Source organism: Engraulis encrasicolus, chromosome 5, assembly GCF_034702125.1.
Source record: "Engraulis encrasicolus isolate BLACKSEA-1 chromosome 5, IST_EnEncr_1.0, whole genome shotgun sequence".
In the NCBI taxonomy this organism is placed as follows: domain Eukaryota; kingdom Metazoa; phylum Chordata; class Actinopteri; order Clupeiformes; family Engraulidae; genus Engraulis; species Engraulis encrasicolus.
The window spans coordinates 43,088,399-43,110,905 of record NC_085861.1 but is presented as its reverse complement, the minus strand read 5'-3'; the positions used below and the strand labels follow the sequence as shown (position 1 = coordinate 43,110,905).

Genomic DNA, 22,507 nt, shown 5'->3' with positions numbered 1-22,507 from the left:
CCAGTCTGCTTGTGTGTGTGTGTGTGTGTGTTAGTGTGTGAGGGGAGAGAGAGAGAGAGCGAGAGAGAGAGAGAGAGAGAGAGAGAAAGAGAGAGAGAGAGAGAGAGAGAGAGAGAGAGAGAGAGAGAGAGAGAGAGAGAGAGAGAGAGAGAGAGAGAGAGAGAGAGAGAGCAGATACAAGAAGAGAGTGAGTGAGTGAGTGAGTGCGCAGATACAAGAAGATACAGCAACTACAAAATATTCCTTTAAAAACAAACACGAGAAAGAGGAGACATGTACACAATGTGCACTTGCATTCTAATTCCTATTTTTTCTGAATGTGATGCATGCAATCCTTGTGTCCTGTCCATCTCTTTCGCCTCAACTTCCCCATCCCATCACCTCTCTAGCCATCTCTCCCCCCCCATCTCCTCCTCCTCCTCCTCCTCCTCCTCTCGCTCATTCTCATCCTTCTCTGTCCATGTGAGCTCTCATTTCTGGGCATGGGCCGTCCGTAGTCTGAGCGGCGGTGCAAGCATGACTAACGCTGGTCTCCATGCCAAGACAAACATAAGCAGAGTGTCCCCTCCCTCTATCCTCTATCCTAGCCTTCCTCCTCCTCTATCCTTCTCCTTTTGCACTCACTCACTCATTCACTTACTCTATACAGACTGCAAGGACTCATACCCTTTGTCAAAAAAAAAAAACACACACTCTTAGAAATGGAACAGCCTGCATTGCCCCCGGGGATGCTATGATTATAAGCACACAAGCACACACACACACACACACACGCAAGTGCACACACAAGCGCACACACACACGCCTGTGTTGTTGAGGACAACATGGCTGGCATAAAAAAGGACAAAAGAGAAGGCTGCTGGCCAAACGGCTTGGACATATTTTTAGATCTCTATACGGCAAGAGAGCCCGGGGACCCGTTTGTTAAATGGACGAGATATAATAAGTCCTTTACCTGAAACAAAACAACTCTCTTTTTTTCCCCCTCATCCCCGCCCCCCCCTGACTGCCAGATGCTGCCCAAGACTGACTTCATCAGATGACCATCAGTCCACCAGTGGGCGTAAGGAAGAGTAGACTCTAGGGCTGGGCAATATGATGATATATATCGTTATCGTGATATAAAAGTGTATATCGTGACCTTTCTCCTATATCGTTTATATCGTAATAGTAATTTTACCAATTTTATACAATGGAATATCATTTAATTACACTTCATGTTGTCACAATACACACTATAAGTGAATGTAACTGTAAAAATAAGAATAAAAAGATCCATTTTAAAGAAAGGTTGTTTTGCGACATGTAAAAATAAAGAGCAAACAAAGAGAATAACTGAAAATATATGTAATTGTGCTATATCGTGATATATATCGTTATCGTGATATAAAGTAATCCATATCGTGATATTGGTATTTTTCCATATCGCCCAGCCTTAGTAGACTCTAACGATGCAATAGGGATCTGGGTTCGATTCCGACCAGAGGTCATTTCCCGATCCTTGCCAATGCTCTTTCCCACTCATTTCCGATCACACTCTCTGACTGGACAGATAAAAGGCATACAAGCCCAAAAGACAAAAAGAAAAAAGGACTATTCAGCTGATGAGAGTTTTATCAAGTCAAGTCAAGTCGGCTTTATTGTCAATTTCTTTACAAGCACTGGTCATACAAAGAATTGAAATTACGTTTCTTACTTTCCCATGCAGACATAGACATTACTTAAGGTATTGAGGTGGTGATGGTAAACTTGGTTCTCACGCAGATGGATATTCATGAAAATGCACCAAGCACTAAGGGTCTGCGCGAGAGCCAGGCTAGGTGGTGGTGGTGGAAAGTTGGAATTTTGACAAATACATATGTACGCTATATTTTATAGGTAGTCTAGGCTCTCCTATTCCACTCCCCACCACCACTATGACTGCCAGTTCCCCTGCCCCACACACTTTCCATCCGCACATGCATCCACGATACATACTGTACACATGTACGTGGCATGCACAGCAAACTTGGATATTTTTAAGGCGCTATAAATCAAAGAAGTTATTATTATTATTGTGATTAATATTATTATAACTATGGTTACTATGGTTGTTGTTGTTGTTGTTATTATTAATGATTACTAATAGCACACAAGCTGTAGGCCAACCACTGCAGGTTGACCTGTAGTCAACACCCATCCCCCTCCACCTCCACCCCCAGCCCATTGTCATTCCTGCCTGTCAAATGCAAGCAGATTCCCCAGGGTATACTACTGTATATGCATGGCAACTATGGCTCACCGTCAGCAATGTTCCGAACAGACTCCATCGCTCAAACAGCCCCTGAAGGCCGGCCTCCAAGTGAAGGACAAAAAGTTAGCCTAACAGTTGCACCATCGCACTGTTGATGTACGACCGCCTGCCTGCCTGCCTGCCTGCCTGCCTGCCTGCCTGCCTGTTGTTGGCCAAACACAGACAGATGCACTCACAGGGGCAGACAGCAACAGCATAGAACAAGAAAAAAACACATACAGACACATTCAGCAATACTTAGCACTAAATGTGCATCAGCACGGGTGGAAACGCAGGGCGCCAAGACAACGGGTGTTATGCAACAGAGCAGAAGACTTGAGGTGGGGGTGGGGGTGGGGTGAGGGGTTGGTGAGGGCAAGCCAACCGGAGAATGAGAGAGGGGAGGCAAGAGGAAACAAGAGGAAATACTTGCAAACATCTGGAAAACATCGCTGAGACTTCTGCAAAAGAGCAGAGGCAGAGGCAGAGGCAGAGAGAGAGAGAGAGAGAGAGAGAGAGAGAGAGAGAGAGAGAGAGAGAGAGAGAGAGAGAGAGAGAGCGCGAAGGCAAGAGAGACAGAGATGGTCGGGGCAGGGGATTGGAAAAAAGAAAGGGAGAGAAACTGAGAGAAATGTGAAAGGAGAGAGGGTGATAAAACACGAGGAGAAGAAGAAGGAGCCAGGACCGAGAGTGAAATGGAGACTACAGAGACACAGGATGAAACTGAGAGGTAGACAGACAAGACAAGGAGAGAATGGAGCCAGACAAAGAGAGCAAGAGATAGTAGAAACCCAGAGAGAAGAGAATAAAAGAAAGAAGTTCAGGGAAAGTACCTGCTGCAGGCAGGAATGGACTGAGAGAAATATGTAGCGAGAGAGAGAAAGAGAGAGAGAAGGATGTTCAGCAGGGGAAACTGGACAGCCTGGTGTTTCTGCCCATCAGTTAGCCCCTTAGGCAGACAGACCAGTGAGCAGGATCAGCTTCAAGCTTGACTTCCCGCACACGCACACGTGCACACACACACATGCAGACGCAGACACACGCGCACACACACACACTCTCCGGGTTGCTGCTGCTCTGCTCTGCTCTGCTCTGCTCTGCTCTCCTCTTCGCTCCTCTCCTCTACCTCGACTAGCTGGTCGTGTCAGGGCCATGTGTCAGAGAGACATCTGTCATACTCAGACAGGCTGCCCTGCCCTGCTCTGCTCTGCTCTGCCCCATCACCCACCAAGGATGGACCCCGTGCTGTAGTAGAGCTTTACAAATCCACCCTGACACATTTTCCACGCTGCAGTGCAGCGGGCAAATCAAGGGAATGACACCCACCCACCACGACATAATCACACTGGACGGGGAAAATGACAACTGGGAGTGGGGGATGGTGTGGGCATTAAGATGGCGTGAATGAGTGTGTATGAATGTGTGTGCTTGTGCCTGTATGTTGGTCTGTGTGCGTGTGTGTGTGTGTGTGTGTGTACGCTTGTATGCATTTGTGCACGTGCGCACGTCATGTTAGAGACTGGAAAAGTGTGACGGTTGAGCATCTGCTGGTTTGCACATGTATAGGACTGGTAGAGGTGTCTGATGGCAGAGAGGACGTTTGGACTGGATGAGGAACCCTAATGCAAGGGCCAAAGCAGTCCAAAAGCCGTAGCCATACCAAAAACACCAGCTTTGCCACTCTGCATCTGAAACGCCGTCCTATTAAACAGCATTTAAGAGTGTTGCGGACCTCAGTTCTCATTCAGTGTTCATCTGTCTGGTGCACTACAATGCACGGGCTTATTATCTGTCTTTTTGGATAATCATTAATAAATAATAAAACAGCCATCTGGAGCCAAGAGGCAGACATCAAACACATTTATAAAATGCAGATATTGCATCAGCCATTGCATCAGGTCCTTTAATGTTAAAACTTAAAAATTCAATGCAGTGAAGATTTTCTTTTTTTCCCTGGTGCCGTCTGTTCCTTTGTTTCAAAGCTCTTTTTCAGGAGGATTTGAATGCAAAAGTATTCAGAAATGCTGCCAATGTCCCTCTCCTGCGGAGTTCACTAAGGGACACACTTATGCCTCATGAAGGCCTTCGCTTGGTAACACAAGTTCCACAAAAAATCATGGCTTACAGCCTTGCTCTGAGAGATGCATTCAAGTCCATTGTGATATAAGCTAAGGCCTGCTTGAACATTATGTTCTTTTCCACTGTGAAGCCAATAATTCCAGGATATCAGTCCAAGTCCCCCCCACCACCACCACCACCTCTCAGCCATTCTCTCTTTTCTCCCTTCCACCTTCAAGTGTGTTTGCCATTTAATGACGGTTAACAATTGCTAAGCCACTTTTACAAAGAGAGAAAAAAAGGTGTCTGGTTACTGAGCACATACTACGCAGCGTTTTTCTTTTTCTTCCTCTTACGATCCTGGCAATTACCACAGAACCGCCCAAAGCCACTCCTTACAACAATCCACACACTGGCACACACAGGCACCAGATTTTATGGTAGCACTGGCACATACCGTAGGCCTAAGACTTCCCAGCAAAGGATGCATTACTACTATGGTAGCGCTAGCAACGCTGGAGACAAGGAACCATGTAAGGACGACCATTTGTCACTGTAAGGTCAGTCTGGAGACTGTGCAAAGTCTCCGGCTTAGGCAGCCAAGATCTAGTCAGAGACTGATTGGCCAAGGTTCAGTAGCAGGAAGTAGAATCTAGCAACAAAACAAGATAACAGGTACAATAAAAAAGTGCTTTGAAAATGAATTGGCCGTGTACAGGTAACTGTGGTTCAATAACTGCAAGCAGATTGTTGCAACAAAAGAAAATAGCATTGTATTGCTGTAGATAGTCATTGAGTACAGCAATGAAATGTGCTTCGAAAGTGAAAGCCTGATTCAACTATGCACTCTATCAGCACCATGATGTCACAGTATGAACATTTAACCTTGCGGTTATTGTGACCAATATCATCACAGTTTTCGGTATAATCACGATAATTTTGGAAAGTTACTTTGAATTTGTTTAGAAAACATTGATAGTCCAACACAAACTGAAATCGTTCCAAAAAAAGAGAGCTAATTATATTTAAAAATGAAGACAACCCCATATCAAAATCCTATGTTTAAAGGCACAATACATGACTTGCTTGTCATTCTGAAGTTATCTACTTTTCATAGTAGAATTGAATGCATTCAGCAATTCACTATGATTTCAGCTATGACATTAGGTGTTAGACAACAAAGTAAGTGTGCCTCCATAGCAACAAGCAGGCTTGGATGAGAGGTTGGAAACGCTCACGGTGTCAGGGGATACAGTTATCTGGTAAAGTGCAGTATTTTTTTTAAATTTCAACCCTTAATTATTATTGCCACCTTTTTACCACGGTTTAACGCTATGACCGCTATCATGACACCCCTAATCATACACAAGATTATCACCTGCACAGCTATGCGATGCTTAATAATGCAGGTGATGGCAAAAAACCCTTTAGAGTTTCAGAAGAAAGTGTCTTTTGTCATTTCTGTGTTCAAGCATCCTTCGCGCTCTGAACTTGAAAACTAAAACAAACAAGTGGCTGGGAATTGGGAAACCAACTGATCCAATTACTTCAGTTTTAAGGTCCTGTTCCCACTAAGTAGAAGAAATGGCTTCAATGCACTGATTCTTGTGCGTAATCTACCTTTTGGCAGTATAGACAAATGACAAAAATGTTGTTTCAACTCGATATTATGAAATTGGATATTGTTTGACAGCAATATTGATATCACAAAATAAATTCAATATATGGCAGAGCCCTAATCCAACTCCTAAAATCTTTTGTAACAGTTCCCAAAACATACTAAAGGCCTCAATGCCGTTCAGCTTTGGAACTCCCAGAAGCCATAAAAATTGTCCAGCTTCTCCGCTTTATCAGATGCTTCCTGTCAATGACTGGCCTTCAATTACCATCTTCCTGCACAAATGTGCGAAGCACATTGTTTTTGGCAAAAGAGACAGACCTCTCAGCTTGCAGACAGGTAGCACTGGCCTAACTACACCTGACAACAATCAAAAAAAGTGCATGCCCGCAGAAAAATCCTCTTTCACACACACCCCCATCCCCACGCCCCCGGGGGGAGGCATGTGACGGGGAGACGATGACATTGCGTCAACAGTGCGCACGGCGCATGCATCGGCCCCCTTTGTGGTCAAACCTGTGGGTCTCTGTTTGTACATAACAAAGAGGGGATTCAGGCAGGCACTGTTAACTGTGCGAATGATGGCTCAACAGCCTCGCTTGTCTTTCCAGTGGGCTAAAAGCGTTTTCGGGTGGTAATGTATGTTAAAGCATCCTCACAGACCCTGGTGGATTCCAGCTTATCCAGCCGTGGACCGTACCGTAACCCTTCCATGCAGTCTCCATTATGAGCTTTTAATTACCCCCCAAAAAAACAAGTCTTAACCTATTACTTAAAACTCTCTGTAGTGTAGTTATGTTGTAGTTGAGTTTTTCGGCACACAGCAAGACAGATTATTCCAGTGTTTCCATCTGCAATGTATGAAAAGGCTACAATTTAGGCAGATAAAAATCTCTTTTCAGCGAGTTAACGTAAATGCAATGCATGTCAACTATGTGGCCATCATCCATGATGGTATACCACCCTGGAATTCAAGTAGATGGCTAGATAAAAGCTACTCACCGCTCTGAAGTATAATGTAAAAGGTAATGAATGTGAACTATGTGGACAACCACTATTGTACAATACCCAAGAATTTAGCTGGAGTCTCTAAGCTTCTGTGGTTTATGGCCAAAATACTTAAGTATGGGTGGGATAGGGGGAAAAGTTGCTCACTAAACTATAACGTCACATAATGCATAGTCCACATTGGATGGCATGAAAATAGAGTGATTAAGTCACTCAGCATGCTGAAAGACAATCGTGGATACATACAGTGCCTTCAAAAAGTCTACACACCCCTCTTCAAATGTCAGGTTTTTGTGATGTAAAAAAATGACAGAAAGATGAATAAATTCACAGCTTTTTCCACCTTCAATCTAAACTATTAACCTGTACGATGCAATTGAGAAACAAGCATAAAGCTTTAAATGGAAGCAATAGAAAATACAAAACTTCAATTAACATGGTTGCATAAATATACACACCCTTAAATTAATACTTAGTTGCAGCACCTTTGGCTTGTCTGGGCCATTCCAAAACCTCAATATTATTCTAGTGAAGCCATTCTTTAGTAGATTTAGGCGTGTGCTTAGAGAAATTGTCGTTCTGAAAGATTAGTTCCTCTGCATCTTCACCTTTCTACCAGGGGGGCGAAGATTTTGTGCCACTACCACGGCCCCTGTGGAAATGTTCATAATTCCCTCCTCCCTAATGAAGGCCCCAGTTACAGCTGAAGAAAAACAGCACAAAAGAACAATGCTGCCACCACCATACTTCACGTTAGGTATGGTGTTATTGCGGTAATGTTTTGTGCCTAACACACCTTTTGGAATTGTCCAAAATGTTCAACCTCAGTTTCAGCAGACCATAACACATTTTCCCACATTCATTTGGGAGATTACAGAAGTATTTTTTGAGAAATTTACCTCACCAAGATTGAACTTTTTGGTCATAATTCAAAAGGGTATGTTTGGCGCAAAACATCACCGCAATAACACCATACCTAACATGAAGTATGGTGGTGGCAGCATTGTTCTTTTGTGCTGTTTTTCTTCAGCTGTAACTGGGGCCTTCATTAGGGAGGAGGGAATTATGACAATTTTCACAGGGGCCGTGGTAGTGGCACAAAACCTTCGCCCCCCTGGTAGAAAGGTGAAGATGCAGAGGAGCTAATCTTTCAGAACGACAATTTCTCCAAGCACACGCTTAAGTCTATAAAAGCATGGCTTCACTAAAATAAGATTGAGGTTTTGGAATAGCCCAGACAAGCCCAAAGGTACTGCAACTAAGTATTAATTTAAGGGTGTGTATATTTATGCACCCATGTTAACTGAGGTTTTTTATTTTCTATTGTTTCCCTTTAAAGCTTCATGCTTGTTTCTCAATTGCATTGTACAGGTTAATAGTTTAGATTGAAGGTGGAAAAAGCTGTGAATTTCTTTGTCTTTCTGACATTTTTTACATCACAAAAACCTGACATTTGAGGAGGGGTGTGTAGACTTTTTGAAGGTCACTGTAATTGGCCCATGGTACACTACATAGTAATTACATTAACATTACATTACATTTAGCTGACGCTTTTTAGGACACTTTGGTCATGAAGTGAGATAGGGAGGGGAAGGGTGGGAATCGAACCCGCACCGCTCTGATCTAAAGCCCATCTCCTTCACCAAGAAGCAACAGCTGCCCCCAATTAGGCCAATACACTATCTATTGAATTCTAAGTGATACCCATGAAGGGCAAAAATTAAGGATATAATTTCATATGCTGGGTCTTTGCACAGAATGCTCTGACACTCTGCAAGTTTATTTCCAAGCAGCCATTACATAATGTAGCGCGCCAATGCCAAGCTCACTGTAGAATCTGTTCAGAGTATCTGCTTTTTTTTTATAACATTCAATATTTAAGGGCTTCAATAATGTAAGGGTCCAAGGGTGTCGTGAACATTAAAAACACCTGACACAGTCTGACATTTTGATCAACACTTGGTCCAAGTCCACCAGAAATTTTTTGACAAAACTTTGTCGCTACGCCAACAACAGCTCAGCATTCACAAAGCAATGGCTTGTGTTGAAAAGTGGGACGTCAAAGTGGGGAGATTAAGATTGTGACCTGCATCCTACTTGAAAACAAGAGGGTTTGTTGCATTGCCTTTCGTCCCTGATTTATCTCTTGGGATGCGTAATGTCTGGTTCACAGCCACAGAGTCAGCACATACAAAGAAGAGAACAAATGGAGCACACTAATGCTTTCTACTTTCCCCCCCTAAACATTAAAAATACCCCACCGGGAATCAGCCTCTCAGTGGAAACAAACCAGCTGTTTTGCATCCCATGGGGCTTGGGATGCGCGCGCACGTGTGTGTGTGTGTGTGTGTGTGTGTGCGTGTGTGCGTGTGTGTGTGTGTGAGTGAGTGAGTGAGAAAGTGTGAGTGAGTGAGAGAGAGTGAGAGTGAGTGAGAGTGAGAAATAGGCGTTTCTGTACTTGTGGCATTCTCAGGGCTTCCAATTAAAAACCAAACTCAGTACCAATATCGATCTATCCCTGCCCCTCCCTCTCTAGAAACGTGGGGCAACAGCACAAACAGAAAGGTCTCCGTGTCCTCAACCCCAGCCTAGCAACCCGAGTTTTGTCAAGAGTCCTCTACAGTCTCTTGTGGATAGGTGCAAATGAGACGACAGAAGATAGCCTAGAGCCATGTTCCCAAACAGGGGGTCAGGACCCTCAGGTGGAGCACAGAGGTATTATAGGGGAGGTCGTGGAGAGAATGGATTGCTGTGCAGAACACATTCAATCTAACTTTTTCATATAAGGCAATATAGCATAAGACAACCATTGCTTAAATTGGTATATTAAAATGCAGCCATGTAGCCAAAAGGGAGTTCCAGCAGAAAAGGTTTGGGAATCACTGGTCTTAGCTCATTAGCTTTTTTTCTTCTTTCTTTTGTTGGCATGCTGGTATAAGTATCCACAACAAAAAAACTGACAGCCAGGGAGGGGCCTCTTAACTGGCCCTACACCACTGTACCATTTTTGTCTCTCTCCATTCCGTTGCTAATATTTATATTCGGGTGTTCTGGTTGCTCATTCTGTAATCAATTACCATCCAAAGACTCCACAAACAGTTCCTGCCGAGTATGTTTTGCTTTTTTGGAGGGGGAAAGCTGCTGTTGTTGTTGCTGCCATCTTATACCGATTACAGTGAAATCATGTGCTGCACTGCGTTGCAGTGTGCTGTGCTGTGCTGTGCTGTGCTGTGCTGTGCTGTGCTGTGCTGTGCTGTGCTGTAGTGTGCTGTGCTGTAGTGTGCTGTGCTGTAGTGTGCTGTGCTGTAGTGTGCTGTGCTGTAGTGTGCTGTAGTGTGCTGTGCTGTGCTGCGCTGCGCTGTTCTGTGCTGAGCTGTAGTGTGATGTGCTGTGCTGTGCTATAGTGTGCTGTGCTGTGCTGTAGTGTTCTGTAGTGTGCTGTAGTGTGCTGCGCTGTGCTGTGCTGTAGTGTGCTGTGCTGTGCTGTGCTGTAGTGTGCCGTGCTGTGCTGTGCTGTAGTGTGCCGTGCTGTGCTGTGCTGTAGTGTGCTGTGCTGTGCTGTAGTGTGCTGTGCTGTAGTGTGCTGTAGTGTGCTGTGCTGTAGTGTTCTGTAGTGTGCTGTGCTGTGGTGTGCAGTGCGGTGCGGTGCGGTTCTGCCTGCCTGCCTGTCTGCCACCATGGCCACAAGAGGAACGTTTGGCTTTGGTGTCTAAGCAGCAGCAGAGCCCAGGTGGACACACAGAGGCTCAGCCAACCACAAACAGGATGTCATCACCCCGAGTTCCATACAATAAAATGAGGGGGGGAAAACTTCCACTTCAAACCGGTTTGGGTCTAAGCATACACTCAAGCAAAGCAAATAAACAATAAAACTCTCAACAACATTGCGTTACATCAATAAACAATATTGTTTTATAAGAAACAATAAATGCCACTATGCAACATGAGGGTTATGATCATGGTGTAGATGTGGACAAATATTTTCTTTTCTTTTTAAAGGGAAACTGACCTTCTATTCCTCAGACCCAACTCATCAGTAGAGGATAAATCGACATGAACCAAACACATTTTAAACCAAAACCACCCTGTCAAGCCCTGCCCAGTCACCCTAATGAAAGTATCAAACTTGATACGAACCACCACAAAACGGCCCAGTGAAATGTAGCAGGCAATATAAAACTGAACATGTAGATTTCAGAGACAGTTTTATCGAAGTCATGGATCAAATGCTACACTCAGCTTGAACTCTCGGGCTTGAATAGTCCTGGCACTGTGTGGTCACTTTAGTTCCATTGAAGTCAAGACTTTGTTCTTGTTCCACAGGGCAGGTAAGAAAGAGGTGTGGCATTCTGTCCCCAAATTTGTTGATCTCGCAGACTAGGTTTCAGTCAGCGGACAGCATTGTCCATTCTTCAGGCTTGGTGGGGTTAAGTTCCCTTTTCATTCTTAAATCTTTCCATGCCTTTGCTTTTTCTCGTTAAAGGTGCACTGTGTAATATTTTTGTAGATCATTTCCAAAATCCATGCTGTCCATTCACAAATGTTACTTTTTTCATGAATACCTACCACTACCAAAAAAATCTAAGTATTCATGATGACTGGGAAAATGGCACTATTCATACATGAAAAGGGGATCTTCTCCATTGTCCACCATTTTTAATTTCCAGAAATAGATATTTTTTGTTCTTTGGTCATACTAGTGAATATTAATTTAATACTTAGTAAATATTCATTAAAATATCAAATTTGGATAGTTGCAATACCTACTCTGGCCACAATCTTACTCAGTGCACCTTTAAGAACATAATGACTCTTAAGTGGCCACTGACCAATTCTATTTCAGTGTACTTCACTTTTCACTTTCAGTAATGTTCAGATAACCAATAAGACAATGCTGTTCACAACTCTGTTTACTTGTTTTGGAAGATTAAAACAAAGATTAGACTACCTCAATATTCTACCCTTTGCATTTACAAGGAAGGGATTATAAGTAGCCTATAGGCTAAGCCTACATCCTTTACCTTTCACTACCCGAATCAATCAATCAATAAATAAGCAGCTTTTAAATATTTATCTCCCGGGCCGAGTTAATATAGCTAGGCAAATGTAGTGTATCTGCTCATCAACACATTTGTTCAGTGGTAATACGTTTGTCTTAATTACTCTGACAACTGTCTGGATACAGAAGATGGGTTTAATTTCAAATCTTTAAAGGATCTTATTACAGTTGGATGAACAGGCTACTTTTTGGCAGAATACAATAAACTCAATCTGATACACGGCATACAATGCAAAATGAAACACTTCTACACGGAAAGAAGTGAAACATTGACAAACCTCGCAACCATGCTCAGAATGTCATTTTCAGTGCAAATTGAAAGCAAACAGTCAGATGATGATGTTGGCTGATAGGCTATACACACGAGACTCTAGTAAATAGCTTCAAACTACATTAAACGAAAAAAAAAGTTGGTGATTTTTTGGTAAAAGTTTGTCCAGCAACTACTGTCATCTATGCACTGCTTGAGAAACTGGCAGCGAGAACAGGTTTCCACCTCACAAAGTCAGGTTTCATCACATTACAAAAAGGGTTGTTTCCTAACAATATTGTTTTAAACAAATGGCTATTAAATGTGCATTCATTGTCACGTTCTCAATATTACAATCAGAACTGTTTGAAAAGTTAACCAGCATCCTACAGCATTGGTTCAACACAAGAAAGAATAACAAAACCCAGAGCGCAAATAATGTACACCACAGTCGACGCATCAAAATCGGCATACAACTTCAATGTTTTTCACCTATGCTTTCAAAATACAACGTCGACCGAAACAGACACCACTAAGCAAAGACTTCAAGTCTCAAACAATAACGAAGGGAAAGATATTGCTAGTCGACAACAACGCTAGGATATGGCAAGGAACATGGGTATTTTATTTAGATGTCTAGCCTAGCGAGCTAGCAGGTCCAGTCGTTCCAACCCGCGATGAGCACTACTGGATTCAGAGCCATGACAGCAAGCTCGCTGAAGGCACATTTTGGCATTTTATCCAGACAATCAATGCAATCATTTGTGTCCCTCATGACTTACCCAATACTGATCGACGTCGTCCACCAGCTATCACTGGAGCGCACTGCTTTCACTAGTAAAGTTGAAAGGCGCAGCCACACCACTTGAACACAGGAAGTGATGTACTTCTTGTATGTGATCCTGGACCCTCGAGAGGGTGGTTACTTCTGATTCTTTATTTGGAAGTCCCCTGGTGAAACCCACAGCGTTGAATTCTGAGTCGTAGTTTCCATACGTTCAAAGTCACAGGATGTTCTACAAAAAGCACACGATCTGCGTCAATATCAACAATATTGAAGTTCTGACAACTCTACATAGTCAAAAAAGTTGAGCAGTACGGCCAACAGTTTTTGTCACACAAGGGAAAACACAAGCCACAAACTAACCAAAAGTGAACATCAATTGTGTTCTAGAACGTTTGTTCTAGGTTCCTGGGGTTTGAAGTCAACTGTAAACAAAATTGCACTAGCTACTCTCAAGCTTCATCGACAAAAAAGAAAAGCCCTGATTGCCTTTTAATTCCATCAAAGGCGTCAAAATTACGGGTTTTATGTAGCCCAGTGGTTTCTACTAAACGAACGTCTCGACAATTATCTGTGACAGCGACCTCTTTTGGGATAGCCAGTACAAGATGTCACTGGAGTTCCCACAGTTTCAACCGTGGCAGCCTCAGCGCACATTTGACTCGGTGGTGGCAGCTCTCTGGCAGACTGTCTGCTCTAATCATGAAGGCACGTACCACGTGGACCTTGCATGTATTTCATCAAACCGACCTGATGTTTATGAGGCAGCCACCCAATATATTTACAAGAACTACTTTGACCCCGTCACTGATCACCTGCCAAGGAACACCTCACTAGGAAACAGGTAGGTTAACTTTAATGATGACTAGTTAGGCTACTAGATAACAGCTAAAATAATAAGGGCGTGCTTTCAGACTTACCTGTAGGCCTAGTGTGTGAATAGCCTCTATGCAAGTGACGTGGCAATCTGTAGTAAATTATTTCTGTACTGGGCTGGTCGTTGGGAGAACTTGGTAGAACTGGTTATTGATCTGTAGGCCTGACGCACCGCCCCACCCAAGCATGTTTCAGGAGTGACCTGTCACTTTTCAATATGATAAACAATTAAATAATACAAAAAGCTATATGATACAATATTCTGCACAACTAAATAATATTATAATATTATAGCCCATTGCAATGGCCTATGCTATTATACATAATCAATAACTCCATACAGTAGGCTAAAATCAGTTTGTCGAGTAATACAGGCATTAAAAACAGACAATGCATTCTAAGCAACAACTAGAGAGGGGCTAATTTAAGTGTGAAAATGTTTGGCCTGCCTGGGGCCTTTGTCACTCAACACATTGCCACCATTCTTTAGCGCTTTGACAGGTGAAAATTAGGATATGATGTCTAAATAGGCTACAATAATTTCATTTATTAGTCACACACATCCTCACTAGACACCATGGGGGACCCAGAGAGAAAGAGTAGCAACAACAGAATATGGTGGGACATGAGTAGTGGCATTCTAGGGTATGAGACTTGAAAGTCAGTATAACAAAACCTGAGTTGGAGACAGGACCTATTGCTGCTACCAGAACTACAATGACCAAGTCGCAATGTATTAAAGGCCCCCCTGTGTACATTTAGCATAGTGGTGTAGTAAAAAGTTTTTTTCAGTGACTGTTTGTGCAGCGGTCCACTGGTGGAATGGTGTGCCGCGTTAAGGAGCTACACTGAGGGGTAACTGGGCTGGGCTGAAGATGACATTAAGTTATAGGACCAGCAGACAAATGGCATCATACATATTATATGACAAAATACAAAGATTATATCACAATTCAGAGGTGAAGCAACAAAAATACCACTTCATCAAATGACTGCTTAAAAGCTCACAATGTCTCTCCACCTGGTGTTGCTAGATCAGTTTTACTGGGGCTTTAACTCAGCTCAGCCCAGACTTAGCAAAAAAAGTTCATGGCTGTTTTCGGTCCGGTCCGGTCCAAACAGGCTCTGCCCAGGTTGGCCTTTAAGTCTAGAAACTGGGTGGTCACAAAAGTCACACAGACTTTAAATTAAATTATAGAGGGGACTGATGTGGTGGATTGTGCTAATGCACCTGTACCAGATCTGGCACTTGCCATAGGGACCCAGGTTCGAATCCGGTTGGGGTCATATCTTGACCCTACCTCATCTCTCTCTCCCACTCATTTCCTCGCCCACTCTTGACTTTCCTATCTAATGCAAAAAGTATATACAAGGAAAAAAACTGGTGATGAGCTGTTTGCAAAGTCATCTATACTGGTCCAGAATGTAAGCAGGTATCCAGTCAGGAGGCTGAAACACCACAAAACAGAAACTAGAATGCAGGGCGATGAAGTAGGACAGGTGGAAAGAAGCTGCCAAAACATCTAAAAAAAAAGAACAAAAAAGTCTACCACTCAGTCCACAGCTTACTCTGAACCTCAGTGATGAGATACACTCTGGTTCTCTAGCCTTATTGGTGTCCCTATGGGTCTGGAATAGAATACGGTGCTTTTAGTGAAGTCATTTCATTCCGTATTGTTGCTCGGAACACAGCACTTAGTTTCAACGTTAAGAAAGGAGAAATAACCCACTGGGGAATAATAACGATATATAATAAAACCTTCAAAGGCAAATGCCCAATAATAGGAAGGCCATAAAAATGATGATGAAGCGGCCATTTTCAGCGTCAGCTAATTGTCAGTGTTCCCTAAGGAGATGGAGTATTGCATTTGGCAAGGCCACTCAGCTAACACCTAATACACCCTGACAAAAACAGTGTTTTTTTGTTTTGTTTTGGTTTTTTTGTGCTGTTTTCTTAAAATAGTCTCTTATAATATTAAAGTGGGACAGAGAGTGTTATTAGACCTACAAATATACAAATATAGTTGATCGAGTATAACTTTGGTTATTGATATTTAATAAAACTTTGGTTATAAATAACAAATATTTTTCATGATTATGTTTGGTTATGTGATAAACATAACAAATGTCACATCTACTGTATATTCTTGAAAGTTATGTCTTTGCTTTGTTGATGTCTGAAGAACAAGTATTCATGCAAAAAGTTATTTCCCAGAAGCACAGTGTATGTATGAGAATGTATTTGGTTTGTTGTCCACAAAAAAAGTTTAAGTCTCTTCTTCCCTCTTGTGGTTTAAGACAGCATTGCAACCTGCGGCTGAGTTGTTTTGACACGTGGGCAGATGCTAAGATGGAGAGAGAGAGGATAATGGGAAAGGATAGGAGACAACGGGTTCAGCCAACCCACCCACCCAACCCCGGCCAGCGTATCTTCAGACCGTACCTGTCCAAACTCACTCAGTATGGCGCTAGTGGCCCCATGTCTACTAAACAATACGTTTACCATATGTATGGCCACAACTGGAGATGAGATACACCCTACATACTAATAGGAAATGCAGAACAATATATAACAATGCACTGCTTACCTCCTTTGTCTCCCTTCATGCAAAATAAGCAAACAGCTACAGCCTGTATTTATTTATCCATGTGCCAGAGTTTGAGAATTTCAAGTAAAGAAGAAAAAAGAAAAAAGTAATTGGTCTTTTTATGTGCTACTTCTCCGTTTGATGCCTTATGGATAAAGGGAGAAAATGTGTGGATATTTCTGCACCCTCACACACAATGCAAAAGTCATAGTAAGGGAGCAGACAACAGATAAACATTTGCACGAAAGATAACACTTCTCTCTCCCATCTGCATTTCGAATCCTCGTCTTGTTACTTCATGTTGGGAGCAAAAAAAGTTGTCCTGGCTCTCGCCAGACCTGTGTATTCCTACACAGCTCCAGAACAGTATCCTCTTCTAAAACCTTTTGAAAAGGCCACTTCTCATGAAGCCACTTTTTTGCCTGTAAATACACACCTCACCCACAGTTACAGTATTATATAGTACACTCAATATAGCACTAACCATAAAACAGGAAATAGAATAAAGAAGAGGCTCACCATCAGACCACAGTCGCATGTCAATCACTCAGCACGTCTTCCTCTTTTAACCCTCCTGTTATCCTTGTGATCATTCAATGTTTAACGTCTAAAAAATACATGAAGAACATAATTCTTTTGCTTCATCTTTGATGACGTTTCCTAAATGTATGGGGTCAATGTGAAAAAAGTGAAATTTCCACAAAAATGTTTTCCCTAAGTGCTGTACACGTTTTGGGTTACATCTATGTTCCTTGGGGTCAATTTGACCCCAAATTATTTAAAGTGTATTAAACATAAATGGAATATCCATATTTTTCTGATACATGTTCCAATATGTATAGATTATGTTAAATACATGAATATAAGTTATTTAGAACAGAACATTTTGCTTTATTTAGGGCTCTGATAACTAACAATATGTATGATGTGGACGAGGGCCAAAACTAATTCAAGGCAACTTTTGGGCAGTTGTTGCACATTTTTGCCTAGTCATGGATTATGTTTTTTGGTGTGTGGGCTGTGTGTGGGGGTGCTAGGACTTATCTAAAGGGCTTTTTTATGTCCCCAACAGAGCAACAGTAAATATCTGAGGCATAAACCGGTGCAAAAGTTTTTGCTTCTCCTGATTTTGTAGACATTTAAGTGGCTGGGGTCAAAATGACCCCAATGATCACGGATGTAACCTAAATCTGAAGATAACAGGAGGGTTAATGTGTGGTATTCAGTTGTCTGTCAGTCAGCTGATGTTCATTTGGCTACTGAATGCTGGCTCAGTAAAACATTGAAATGCAAATGTCTTCCCTTTTTTTACAGCCATTTCAATGTTGCATGCAAATCATTTGAGAGACTGAAGGTTTTTTTGTGTGGTCTTTTTGGACTTAATTATGGACAGGACAGTATGCGAGGTAAACGGAAGCGAATGGGGAGAGAGATGGGGAGGGGTCAGCAAAGGACCAGGGCAGGGAATCGAACCCGGGTCAGCCACATGACAGGCGAGTGCCCTACCGGATGGCCACGACAGGGCTGAGAGACTGAAATTTTCACGTGCCCACAACTCTTAACTATGTATGTGCACTTTTTATATCATGTATGTTTGATTTCACGTGATGCACATTTTCCCATGGTAGAGACACTGTCACAACAACATTGTTTAGTTTCCCACAACTACAAATAATAGTCTAACTACTGCATGTGAGTGGCCGGTGTATTTCTGATTGTAGAAAAGTGTGAACACTTGTTCTGTATAAAGAAAAGAAGAAAGCCCTATTAGGAAACTCCAACTCCCATTGTCATTGTGACACAGCACTCCACAGCACACAAGTGTTCACTGCACACAACGAAATAGCATTTATGCCTCACCTATGCAAGGGGGCAGCGTCCAATGGCAACCCAAGGTACATAACTGGTACAGACTAGGTCTGACTGTAGTTATAGTGAGCAATAGGTCAGTTTTTGAAAGCGATGTGCAAATTCTTCAAGTGTTCATTTTTGATTTAGCACCTGCTGAAATTATCCTCTTGGATGTGCTCGAACCAACAGTACACTACAAGATACGCCAATTGTACATAAAATATATTCTAAAAGCACGTTTGTCCACAGTCATAATAATAATAATAATAATAATAATAATAATAAATGTAATATTTCAAAGACAAGCAAATGTTTGGGGTAGACTAAAGGCACAATGTAGTGTCGCGTTTGTCTGGAGTTTCAGTAGATCTTATTTCAGAAATCCAGACGTTCTACAGTAGCTTGAGGCTGTTTTACTTCTTTCCGAGTGTCTTTATGTTTGTGATTTGGTGAGAGGGTGTCAGGTATGCTGTGTCACAATGACAATGGAAGTTTCCACAGAGCTACTTTTTCCAAGAAGAGTCATATTAGAGCAGATGAGAAATGGGTGTAAATGAAGTGGAAGTGGCTCCAGTCTAAATGACCTCCCCAAGGCAGTAAACAGATGACCTACTGGTGGAAATTTACTTAACAGTTACTTTCAAGTCCATGTTCATTTTATACATACAGCTCCAGGCCACTTTATTAGAATAGCATGAAAAAGTTCAGTTTTTCAATTCCATCAATAATGTTAAACTGTCATGGATTATAGATTCATGGTCCAGTTTTTAACTATTCCAATCATTCAATTGTTTATTTTGTTTTTGTTTATTTTATTATGTTTATTCTAATGTTGCGAATTCACCAATTCATGGTTTTTTTTAGCTTGAAGGCCAAAATATGTAAAAACAATCAATTGAATGATTGGAATAGTTTTAAAAAAACTGTCTGATCCTGAAAAACAGTCTAAAAACTTGATGCCCCCACCACTATCTACGTGCAACTGTGGAAACTGCCCTTAGTCTCATAAGACCAAAGAAGCATTGGACACCTCACCTGGAGTTTTTATTTCAAGAAAGACAGCAGTTATGAATTGTCATCATATTGGGCTTTGGGGTCATCATCACAGAAGAACCCTTTTACTAAGGGCGGTGCATATCAGAGTGTTATTGAGCTTTGCCTATGAACATTTGAAAGTCGCTGATTTCATCTGATGAGATTCAATTGCACCTGCTTTGATGCATGAATTCTGCTTCTGTCAGGTGAATAAAGGGATAGTCCTTAACTTTATAACATGGTTTCCACAATTAAACATGGTGGTGGAAGCATCATTCTGTGGCAGCCTCAGCCACAGGAAACCTTGTTTGGGTGTACGGCACCATAAAAACTCAAGATTATGATAGAATGTGGAAGTAGGTGACCATACAAAAATATTCTCATAGAGGAAGCTAAGATCTTCAATCTTTCAATAAGATAATAACCCAAAACCTTCATCAAAATTCTTCAAATGTTCTTCCAGGTTACTAAACCCATGATCATGTTGTGGTTCAGATCTCAATCCTTTAGATAGTCTTTGAGGAGTGCTGAAAATGAATGTCCATCCTCAACATCCATGCAATTTGAACGAGTCTAACTATTTGCAATGAAAAAAATGGCCCAAAATCCCTGGTAGGGTATGTGCCAACATAGTTAACAACTAAGCTTAATCAAAGTGCCTGATCCTGCAAACTCGTCAAAGAAAAAAAGGTGATAGTGTACAGCGGGGGTTCTATTTCTATTCAAGTGAATGACCTAATTGGTCAGAAAAAAGGTGACTGTCACCAAAAGGTGACGAGTTTGCAGGTATGCTGATATCAGTTTTGGTTCATAAATCGCACTTTTTTTTAATCCTTTTTTGTTTAAACTCATTGTGAAAATGGAAAAATCCAATTTCAACTCATTGGACATTATCTCCATCAGTGTATTCGTTTCCACAGTAACTGAAACGGTTCATAATGGTCCTTCTCACTGAGAAATCAAGAGACATGTCTAATTTCAGGAGGGGGGCTAATTATATCTTCCTCAACTGTACATAGTCACAAGTAGGGGTCGACCGATACCGATTTTTTTTTTCTATCACCCTTGGCCGATACCCGATTTCCGATACCCGATATTTGGGGCCGATATGGGTTTAAAAAAAAAAGGTTAAAAAATGACAAATATTCCAGGTCTCAAGTTAAAAATAAACATTCCTTTAAAGGGACACTGTGCAGGAAATGGTCAAAAAAGGTACTGCAACTATGCTGCTCATTGAAACTGGGTTGGCTATCGCCAAATTTGATATTTACATGAAAGTTTACTAAGTAATAAACAAATATTTTCTAGTATGGTCCAAGTGGAGTTAAGCTAAAAATGGCTATTTTTGGAAATTCAAAATGGCGGACCATGGAGAGGATCCCCCTTTTCATGTATGAAAAGTCCAATTTTTCCAGCCATAATGAATACTTAGAATTTGATGGTGGTGGTAAGTATTCATGAAAAAGGTAACATTAGTGAATGGACAGCATGAACTCTTTTATCAAAAAAAAGGTAGAACTTGTAACATTTAAACACCCACTCTAACAATCAAGTAATGTCTAACAATCAAGTAATAAAAAATAAAGTGTCTTGGTGCTTTTAAAAAAAAACCTGAATGACATAAAATAATGAATATTGCGTATCGGCCAAAACCACACGCGGATCGGCCGATACCGATACACTTAAAAAAATTTGCAAATATTGGCCCAATATATACGGTATATATATACAGGGCTCTAAATTAACACACGCCAACACGCCAAACACGGGTGAAAAATAATTTTGGCTAGTAGAAAAAAATACCTACCCGCCTATTTGGCTAGTGGCGCCCGAGTACGGTAAAGTATGAACGGTAAACCGCTGCTATGACAAACGTTAGAAGGCGAGATTTCCTACATTACCCATGGACACTTGCGTCACGACGTAGCCTCCCACCGTGGGCTTTCCAGTGCAGCGAGCGGCAACTCCATGCCGTTGCGCGCGCCAGGATTGAAAACATTTCAGATGACTAGCCTTCTGTCAGCTACGCTCACACTATTCTGACAGGCAGCTCTCCTCCTATGCTCCCGTCGCTTTCGCTACAACCTTTTTAACGTCACTAGTACTGCTACTGCTACTAGCATGAACCTTGCTGTAACAGGCTGCCTTTTTGAAGCTGCGGGGGCCTGACCGTTTCAATAACAGGACTAACGCAGATTATGCATAGAGCTACTTCTGTTCTGTATGTTTTGTGCGAGTGATGTGAATGTGGCGGGGGTTAGAGCAAGGTTCTCTGTATTGGTGAATGCCAGTAGTAATTGTAACAGTAATAGTAGTGACGTTAAAAAAAGTGGTTGTGGAACGAAATTGCGACAAGGGCAGAGGAGGAGAGCTGACTGTCAGAGTAGTGTGAGCGTAGCTGTCAGTTGTCTTCTGAAATGTGCCGAGTCCTTGCGCGCGCAACTAAGTTGGAAAGCCCACGCCATCGGAAAGAAAAAGAATAACAAAAAAGCAACTAACGACGAAGCTATGGAAGTAACAAATGAAGCGAAGATTCCCGTGATATTATTTACTTTTAGTTAAACATAGGCTTCTTGTCATTTTGTTGCGCATGGTAGAGAAGAGCTCCCCCTCTTTCCTCTCCTTTTCCTCTCATCTCTGCTCCTTCCTTAGGGTGTGCGTATGTGAGGTTTTGTAGTGTTAGGCTGTGTTTGGTTACTGTATGTTAAGGTCTGTTATGTGAGGGGCTTGAGATGTGATTCACTGTTTTCAGAGGAATTGAATAAAAACTAATGAAATTGATCAGGCCTAAGTAATGAAAGTAAAAAATAATGCAGAAGTTAAAAAATAATGAAAAAATAGCCTACAATATGCTTATTACATAGGCATAGTATGCGGGCCTATAGTGTAGGCCTATCTGTGTTGTAGACATAGTTGAACAAAATGGCCATAATTTAAAAAAAAATAATTAGCCTAAAGCATAGTTTATTTTGGCGAGATAAAAAAATGGCTAGTTGAACTTCTGTTTGGCTGGTAAGAAAAAATGTCCACTAGCCAAATTGGCTGGTGGTGGAAAAAGTTAATTTAGAGCCCTGTATATATATATATACATATATCGGTCTATCCTTA

The 22,507-nt window shown here is 41.8% G+C and overlaps 1 protein-coding gene and 1 pseudogene across 2 annotated transcripts in view; one reads left to right on the top strand and one right to left on the bottom strand.

Moving 5' to 3' along the window:
• The window catches only part of si:dkey-199f5.8 (beta-1,4-galactosyltransferase 3), a 33,410-nt gene extending 19,425 nt beyond the window's left edge, over nt 1–13,985 (bottom strand). The window contains exons 1-2 of one of the 2 annotated variants that reach the window (XM_063199501.1): nt 13,970–13,985; nt 13,048–13,281 (exon numbers count right to left, since the gene is read on the bottom strand). The gene's annotated coding sequence lies outside the window, so the exon portion shown is untranslated. Of the gene's footprint in view, nt 1–13,047; nt 13,359–13,969 lie in introns of those variants that run through there. The other variant, XM_063199500.1, reaches the window with a different exon arrangement.
• LOC134449801 (fucolectin-like) overlaps nt 1–22,507 on the top strand; it is an 82,333-nt pseudogene that overhangs the window by 33,549 nt on the left and 26,277 nt on the right.